Source organism: Acipenser ruthenus, chromosome 28, assembly GCF_902713425.1.
Source record: "Acipenser ruthenus chromosome 28, fAciRut3.2 maternal haplotype, whole genome shotgun sequence".
NCBI lineage: Eukaryota > Metazoa > Chordata > Actinopteri > Acipenseriformes > Acipenseridae > Acipenser > Acipenser ruthenus.
In genome coordinates this window covers 3,721,425-3,731,460 of record NC_081216.1, presented here as the reverse complement: position 1 = coordinate 3,731,460, position 10,036 = coordinate 3,721,425, and the positions used below count along the sequence as shown (strand labels likewise).

At 46.5% G+C, this 10,036-nt stretch overlaps 1 pseudogene; it reads right to left on the bottom strand.

Annotated features, from left to right (window-relative positions):
• Positions 1-3,099, bottom strand: part of LOC131701924 (protein phosphatase 1 regulatory subunit 1B-like) — an 11,466-nt pseudogene extending 8,367 nt beyond the window's left edge.
• Positions 3,100-10,036: the final 6,937 nt, after the last annotated feature.

Here is a 10,036-nt window from a genome sequence, read left to right as displayed (position 1 = left end):
TCACCCACTCCCTCTCTCCCCACACCCCTCTCCCCACTCCCCTCTCCCCTTCTCCCCACTTCCTCTCTCCCCTCTCCCCCACTCCTCTCTCCCCACTCCCTCTCCCCATTTCTCTCTCCCCTCTCCCCACTCCTCTCTCCCCTCTCCCCACTCCCCACTCACTTTCCATGACACGCACTTTACAATGCCCTCCCCTGTCCCCACTCCCCTCTCCCCACCCCTCTCTCCCCACTCCCCTCTCCCCTCTCCCCACTCCCCTCTCCCCACTCCTCTCTCCTCTCTCCCCACACCCCCTCTCCCCACTCCTCTCTCCTCTCTCCCCTCTCCCCATTCCTCTCTCCCCTCTCCTCTCCCCACTCCCCACTCCTCTCTCCCCACTCCTCTCCCCTCTCCCCATTCCTCTCTCCCCTCTCCTCTCCCCACTCCCCACTCCTCTCTCCCCACTCCTCTCTCCCCTCTCCCCCATTCCTCTCTCCCCTCTCCCCACTCCTCTCTCCCCACTCACCATTCCTCTCTCCCCCACTCCCCTCTCCCCACTTCTCCCCACTCCTCTCTGCCCTCTCCCCACTCCCCCACTCCCCCACTCCCCCCTCTAGCCACTCCCCTCTCCCCTCCTCTCCCCTTCCCTCTCCTCTCCCTGCTTGTAATCTCCTACAAAGCTGATTAAAATAGTTACACCACCACCCTGTTTGTGTTATTTTAGGTGAAACACAGAGAATATCTGACAGCGTTGTTTTGAGATCCACAGTGAGTGATCGAGTTGGCTCTCATACCCCCTCGTGTTTACGCTGTGCTTGTATATAGTGTTATAGTGACCTGGCGATTGATCAGTTGATTCTTTTTATGAGAAAGGTTTGTTGTTTTTTGGGGATCTTGAGGACGAACTTCCTGAATGACACACAAACACCCACAACACACCAGAGCAGTGTTATGAGGGACTCGGACTGGAACAGAGCATTGAGAGCACAGGGGCACAGGGGCACAGGAGCACAGGGGCACAGGAGCACAGGGGCACAGGGGCACAGGAGCACAGGGGCAGAGGGGCAGAGGGGCACAGGGGCACAGGGGCATAGGAGCATAGGGGCATAGGGCACAGGGGCAGAGGGGCACAGGGGCAGAGGGGCACAGGGGGCAGAGGGGCACAGGAGCACAGGGGCACAGGGGCACAGGAGCACAGGGGCAGAGGGGCAGAGGGGCACAGGGGCACAGGGGGCATAGGAGCATAGGGGCATAGGGCACAGGGGCAGAGGGGCACAGGGGCAGAGGGGCACAGGGGCAGAGGGGCACAGGAGCACAGGGGAACAGGGGCACAGGAGCACAGGAGCGCAGGAGCACAGGAGCACAGGGGCAGAGGGGCACAGGGGCACAGGGGCATAGGAGCATAGGGGCATAGGAGCATAGGGGCATAGGGCACAGGGGCACAGGGGCACACTCATCGAGAGCTTTACTCCACAGTAGAAACCTACACTGTAGTAGCAACAAGCAACTAACTGTCTGACTGTGCCAGGCTGCATGTCACTTGCAGTTTGATTCTCTTTTCACGAGTAATAAAGCAAAAAGCATCTGACCTGCTTTGTTTAAAGCTGTAACACTAATTCCACAGATAATACTATACTGGGACGAGTACTGTAGCTGTGTCCGACCTAACAAACATCCTACTGAATTCATACGAAGGCAGTATCAGTTATTCATGATTAATTCATGTTAGTTTTTCAGTATGAATCACTGTTTACTTAGTTTTAACAGTAAGTACTACACTAGTTTGTGTGTAACTAACTGCAGACACACTGCCTCTGTTCTGTACTGCGTAACTTGATAAGATACAAGAAACAGACCTGATTAACTGCTTGCTGCAATATCTGCTGCACACATCTCGCTGTTTAACCTGTATCATCTTGCGTGTTTGTCTAATTCCAGCTGCCTCTCGAACTCCCTTGAAATAGGGATTATTGTTGATCCCAGCAGGATTTGCAGAGAATGTCAAATCCGTCCCTCCAATCTGACAGAAATGTCCCGTCTGCTCCTTGGACTTCGTTAAAGAGGGTGGGCGAGTCGGTAACCCGTCCCGCCTGGTACAAGGGAACAGGGCTCACAGCTAGCGAGGGGCTCACACCTTGCGCTCCTAGTCTAGTGTTCGGAGTATTCGACTCCACAGCAGACCCTGCCTGAAGAGCGACAGGTCTCCTGCCCTCTTGAAACCTCGCCATTGCAACCCCTGTGTCAGTCATACTTCTGCTTGCAGCAACAGGAGGTTATAAAGTGCATCTTCAAAGTTACATTCCAAGACAGGCTTACAAGGCAAACCTTCCTGAAAACTATAAACCAACATGGACTTAAATCTGCCATAACTATAGATCCCAGCCATGTCTTAAGCCTATTTCTGAAGCTGCTTGGGGCGCCATCTCGTCTGAGCGAGGGCACCCCAGCACCCTGCAGTCTGATCCCAGTGGAAACAGCTCCCAGATTTATAAATGGAATGCCCTCCTGTGACAGGAGCCCCACTTATTAAATGCCATCTCTACTGCCATTCAGTGCCCTGCCCTTTATAAAGTTTGATTCTCAGACTCAATCAGGATGAAATAATTGGTCTACCAGCACTTTGAGACACTCAAACTGCAGGTATTTACACACACAAAAATGGCAACTCCTTGTACCCTCTCTCCCAGTCCCTCTCCCAGTGCCCCTCTCACACACCCTCTCTCCCAGTCTCCTTTCTCCCAGCCTCTCTCCCCAGTCCTGTCTCCCCCCGTCCCCCACTCTCCCAGTCCCTGGTTCTGCTCTCACCATCTCCACGGCGTGCGGGTCCAGTTGGCTCGACATCGTCAATGGCACTGAGAAATGGATCTTTTTCCTGTCTTTGGAGTCCATGCTGTCCTGCCTGGGGAGTAGGGTCTCTGTCCGTCTGCCTGTCTGTCTGTGCCACGTGAGTCCTTGGAGTCCCTGGTTCGATGTGACTGAGATATCGAATGCTGTTGATTCTCTCTCTCTCTCTCTCTCTCTCTCTCTCTCTCTCTCTCTCTCTCTCTCTGTCCTTCTCTAGTCTCTGTGTATGTGTGTGAACGTGTGTCTCTCTCTCTCTAACTCAGCCTCTCCTCTCTCTCACAGCCAGCAGGAAACTGGCTTACTTCTCAACAGGAGAGAGAGATCGAGGAAGAGGGAGGGATCGAGAGAGAGGGAGAGGGAGGGACAGAGAGAGAGGGGGAGTGGGCGAGAGGGGGAGGAAAGGGGTAAGGCGAGAGGGTTAGAGATCTGAAACAAAAACACTTTGGATACCTTGGCGTTTTTCCACATTTCTTACGTGTTTTTGTTTCAGATATCACTTCTTTTTTCACTTAATGGATAATAACACACACACATTACGGGAACAGCAAAACTGTTCGACCTATTGTAAGCACGTGGACTGCAACAGGCAGGATAGCAGGACCCAGGGAAGTATTTATTTGATCCTATATCTTTAATTTAGTTTTGCAGGTATTTTATAAGGTTAAAATGCTGTAAAGGTATTTTTACTAAATGAAGAATGTAATGATAAAATATGTGCAGGATAGAGTAGTGATTTATTTATTTGTTTATGAAATGTGTATTCACTTAATTTAGCGCATTAAAGTAATGAGTTTGGACTTTGAACTATGATAGCAGAACTGGTAGTGTTAATTATGTCTGTTTTATTTTTTGATTGTGTTTTATATATACAGGGGATTTTATATATACTGGGGATTAATGTTTAAGGGGTAAAAATCTACTGTCCCTTATATAATTACATCATCTAGTAAGGGTGGCGTAGTCAACTATCTTATATCCGACTCACGGGTAGACTGGGGTGATTGAGGCAATGTATTGAAAGCTTTCATCTGATTTTGCAAACTATCATAATTAGCTTGATCCGTTCATTTCATATATTGTAACGTTTTCATGCTCAGTCAAAGCCACAGTTACTCATTCAAGTTCAGCGCTGGACTGTCTCCAGTCCCCAGGCTCCTGCACCCCCTTATATAACCTCCCGTCTGGCTCATCATCAGCCAATCACATCCATGCTCTGCAACCCCCGAAAACAGCAACACGCATTCTCCCCATTCACTCCCCCTTCCCATGCTAAGCAACGATGTGACCCGTTCCCCTTACAATACATGTAAAATAAAAGACAGACGAGACAAACTGAACAGACAACAAGTCCTGCAACAACGCAATTATCCGGGTCATTACAATATATTTAATTTGAAAGTAAAAAATATCTGAAAGCATGATGACCTTTATGTACAAAAATCTGCACTAATATACAATTGAACAAGAACTGTTGAGTATTTATTTTCATTTCATACAGTATTAAATGGCAGTGTTTATATCTGATAGTGAAAAAGAAATATCAAGATAGATCAAGCAGGAAATGACTATGAATTGATTTATGTATTCATGTATTTCAGTATTTATTAGTGTTTTACTTTTACCAAATATAGAGGCTTCAGCATAGCTAATTCTCAGAAAAATGTACGTTCCTTTTTGTCCAGTGGGGAACACAAATCGTGTGACTCTCATCAACCAGTATTGAGAGGAACCATACTTCCTTGTGCCAATAGGGACCACAATGAGCGTTACACTGACAACATTTTTCAGAGCTCAAGATCAGAATCTCAGGATAATGATGATGAAGACGGATGACTCAAATCTCCAAAATATAGTCCCGAGAATTCTCAGCTGGCTGACAGTATATAACACAACACGCTTGCAAACTTATATTTATATAAAAAATCTTATATTTATAAATTTTAAAACAGAAATAAATGATTTAATATACATGATAAAGATGTCACAATAAGTTAGTATATATAGTATATTAAACTTGGATGTCTTGTCATATGAGTGGATAAAAGTGCATGGGGTCTGCAAAAATCTGCAATTTGGCGATTTATTTCTCTTACTGTATGACATGTATTGATTTTTTTTCTACATTTCACCTAAGAGTGTTTGGAACTACAAATTAAAAGTGAAATGGCGCTTTTGTCTGATTTACTTTTGCTGCGCCAATACCCTGAAAACACATCAATATCCTTGCTGTAGAGAGTCTGGCAGTTCTCGTGCTTCGCTGATAACTTGGAGCCAGGAACTACCGTTCCTCTCCATATAATCACTGATATAAAGTATTTCCCAGGCCCTGACCGGTCCGTACCAGGGGTCAGTTTACCTGCTGCTGTGCACTCCTCCCCCTCACTCCCTCGTGTGCTCCCAGCTTGGATAAGCGCAGGGATTAAAAGGGAGATGTGGGGGTTGACACAGTATCTGTCTCTAACGCCTGAGCCTGGTGCGATAGCAGGCTGATACTGTTCTGTTACTTTAATATTTCATTATTTCACTGGGGAGCAGAGGCAGCGTGAATAATTGATTGAGCTCCAGGGGGAGCGGATGCTGGTCTGTGGGGGGGGAGCAGCAATTAAACTGGGGGTCACAACCTCCATTCCTCTCCCACATTATTAATGAGTCATTTAGCAGACGCTTTTATCCAAACCGACTTACAGTGCCTTGCGAAAGTATTCGGCCCCCTTGAACTTTGCGACCTTTTGCCACATTTCAGGCTTCAAACATAAAGATATGAAACTGTAATTTTTTGTGAAGAATCAACAACAAGTGGGACACAATCATGAAGTGGAACGAAATTTATTGGATATTTCAAACTTTTTTAACAAATAAAAAACTGAAAAATTGGGCGTGCAAAATTATTCAGCCCCTTTACTTTCAGTGCAGCAAACTCTCTCCAGAAGTTCAGTGAGGATCTCTGAATGATCCAATGTTGACCTAAATGACTAATGATGATAAATAGAATCCACCTGTGTGTAATCAAGTCTCCGTAAAAATGCACCTGCACTGTGATAGTCTCAGAGGTCCGTTTAAAGCGCAGAGAGCATCATGAAGAACAAGGAACACACCAGGCAGGTCCGAGATACTGTTGTGGAGAAGTTTAAAGCCGGATTTGGATACAAAAAGATTTCCCAAGCTTTAACATCCCAAGGAGCACTGTGCAAGCGATAATATTGAAATGGAAGGAGTATCAGACCACTGCAAATCTACCAAGACCTGGCCGTCCCTCTAAACTTTCAGCTCATACAAGGAGAAGACTGATCAGAGATGCAGCCAAGAGGCCCATGATCACTCTGGATGAACTGCAGAGATCTACAGCTGAGGTGGGAGACTCAGTCCATAGGACAACAATCAGTCGTATACTGCACAAATCTGGCCTTTATGGAAGAGTGGCAAGAAGAAAGCCATTTCTTAAAGATATCCATAAAAAGTGTCGTTTACAGTTTGCCACAAGCCACCTGGGAGACACACCAAACATGTGGAAGAAGGTGCTCTGGTCAGATGAAACCAAAATCGAACTTTTTGGCAACAATGCAAAACGTTATGTTTGGCGTAAAAGCAACACAGCTCATCACCCTGAACACACCATCCCCACTGTCAAACATGGTGGTGGCAGCATCATGGTTTGGGCCTGCTTTTCTTCAGCAGGGACAGGGAAGATGGTTAAAATTGATGGGAAGATGGATGGAGCCAAATACAGGACCATTCTGGAAGAAAACCTGATGGAGTCTGCAAAAGACCTGAGACTGGGACGGAGATTTGTCTTCCAACAAGACAATGATCCAAAACATAAAGTAAAATCTACAATGGAATGGTTCACAAATAAACATATCCAGGTGTTAGAATGGCCAAGTCAAAGTCCAGACCTGAATCCAATCGAGAATCTGTGGAAAGAACTGAAAACTGCTGTTCACAAATGCTCTCCATCCAACCTCACTGAGCTCGAGCTGTTTTGCAAGGAGGAATGGGCAAAAATTTCAGTCTCTCGATGTGCAAAACTGATAGAGACATACCCCAAGCGACTTACAGCTGTAATCGCAGCAAAAGGTGGCGCTACAAAGTATTAACTTAAGGGGGCTGAATAATTTTGCACGCCCAATTTTTCAGTTTTTTATTTGTTAAAAAAGTTTGAAATATCCAATAAATTTCGTTCCACTTCATGATTGTGTCCCACTTGTTGTTGATTCTTCACAAAAAATTACAGTTTCATATCTTTATGTTTGAAGCCTGAAATGTGGCAAAAGGTCGCAAAGTTCAAGGGGGCCGAATACTTTCGCAAGGCACTGTAGAGACTAGAGGGTGAACTATGCATCACAACTGCTGCTGTACCTCCTGTAGACAAACCAATGGACTAGCACGCCTCCTGTAGACAAACCACTAGACTAGCAAGCCTCCTGTAGACAAACCACCGGACTAGCACGCCTCCTGTAGACAAACCACTGGACTAGCAAGCCTCCTGTAGACAAACCACCGGACTAGCACGCCTCCTGTAGACAAACCACTGGACTAGCAAGCCTCCTGTAGACAAACCACTGGACTAGCACGCCTCCTGTAGACAAACCACCGGACTAGCACGCCTCCTGTAGACAAACCACTAGACTAGCAAGCCTCCTGTAGACAAACCACCGGACTAGCACGCCTCCTGTAGACAAACCACTGGACTAGCAAGCCTCCTGTAGACAAACCACCGGACTAGCACGCCTCCTGTAGACAAACCACTGGACTAGCAAGCCTCCTGTAGACAAACCACTGGACTAGCACGCCTCCTGTAGACAAACCACTGGACTAGCAAGCCTCCTGTAGACAAACCACTGGACTAGCACGCCTCCTGTAGACAAACCACTGGACTAGCAAGCCTCCTGTAGACAAACCACTGGACTAGCAAGCCTCCTGTAGACAAACCACTGGACTAGCACGCCTCCTGTAGACAAACCACTGGACTAGCACGCCTCCTGTAGACAAACCACTGGACTAGCACGCCTCCTGTAGACAAACCACTGGACTAGCACGCCTCCTGTAGACAAACCACTGGACTAGCAAGCCTCCTGTAGACAAACCACTGGACTAGCACGCCTCCTGTAGACAAACCACTGGACTAGCAAGCCTCCTGTAGACAAACCACTGGACTAGCACGCCTCCTGTAGACAAACCACTGGACTAGCAAGCCTCCTGTAGACAAACCACTGGACTAGCAAGCCTCCTATAGACAAACCACTGGACTAGCACGCCTCCTGTAGACAAACCACTGGACTAGCACGCCTCCTGTAGACAAACCACTGGACTAGCAAGCCTCCTGTAGACAAACCACTGGACTAGCACGCCTCCTGTAGACAAACCACTGGACTAGCACGCCTCCTGTAGACAAACCACTGGACTAGCACGCCTCCTATAGACAAACCACTGGACTAGCAAGCCTCCTATAGACAAACCACTGGACTAGCACGCCTCCTGTAGACAAACCACTGGACTAGCACGCCTCCTGTAGACAAACCACTGGACTAGCACGCCTCCTGTACACAAACCACTGGACTAGCAAGCCTCCTGTAGACAAACCACTGGACTAGCAAGCCTCCTGTAGACAAACCACTGGACTAGCACGCCTCCTGTAGACAAACCACTGGACTAGCACGCCTCCTGTAGACAGTCCAGTTAGACGCGTCTGTAATCATCAGGGTCATACTGACTCACAGACAGGGTCACACAGGTCAGATTCACTGATCCCTGTGGGGGGAAGAACATTCAGCTTTGAGTTTGCATCCTGTCTTTGGGTTTTTTGTTTTTTTTCTTGGTTATCCTAACCTATCCATTCACAGTAGTTTACCCTGCTTTGTCACGTTTTTACAAATGCTTTACCATACCCCTCTCTGCACTTTACAATGCTTGCCAGTGCTTTACCATGCTTTCACTGTGCTTTATTACACTTTTATTACAAAAGGTTCCGCCTCTTTCAAAGCGCCCAAATGGAGATGGAACTTATTTCAAACAGACCTAACAGAAGCACAACTGCTCCAAAGATAACGAATGCAGAAGGCTGCCACACTGTATTTAATGATGAACTAGAGGATTTAGAGTCGAGCACCCTGTCCTGCAGTGCCAGTATCACTCACTGAGCCCTGCTGTCTTTCTTTGCCACGGTTGCTTGCCTGATGTCCTATTACACACTCACGGGTTATTAATGTTCATAAAGTGGAGGCCATTTTATGTCATCATCATAAATAAATAAATAAATAAACACGTTTCTCTATTTATGTATTCATTTCTTTTTCATTTTGGCATACAATACACGCCAAAAACCGGTTACATGACGCACTCGCTGTATTGTTGTGTTCTGTTAAATGTACCTTCTCTCGTTTCTCCCTATCTCCTGAAACACGCGCCTGTTTTGTTTTTCTCCGCCTTTTATTATCTTTCAATCCCGTCTGTCCATTAATTGAAATGACTTCAAAAAAGGTCATTTGCGTCATTAACATAGAGGTTTCTCATTTACATACTGAATAGTTATTCCGCCACCTTTATGTAAACTGCACCCATCCCACCTGTCGGAAACCCGCAGAAAAGCGTTTCATTTTATGATGGCTACAACTTTCGGGATAAGAGTCGAGTTAAAACAGACGGAGACGGCGAGTTTCGGACTGTCGGAAGACACTTTTGACATTCAGGGCTCTTGTGTCTATAATATGTACTGTCATCCCTACTGCAAATACATTCAGACTCGCAGAATCTTCATCTCCCAATTATAGCGTGTGCTTTGGGTGACCTCTAGCGGCAGAACAATGAAACTAACCAACATACGCGGGCTGGAGTCATTTTTCTAAGGTTGTGTTGAGTCAGACGGTTCTGTTGCCGCCCACTTACCGTTTACCGCTGCTTATCCACGGTCATTGCCTTGAATCTCAGTTCGGCTCTTTACAGCGAGTGTATGTAATGCTTTTAAAAAAAAAAAAATTATGTCACCACTGCTTTAAAAAGGGCAAGTGTGTGCAGCAGATAGTATAACTGAGTATTGCCATTTTAGCGCAGTAAAATTAAAGTATAATATTATACGCAACGGGTTCCGATCAAGTTTTCCTTTTTTGTTTTGTGAAGTCAATAAAGATGGCCTGACTTATTGACAGATCTACCCTGGAGTTATTGGTCACTTATAACAAAGCGTGCCCACGTGGACTGTTTAAAATCAAGCGAGCAG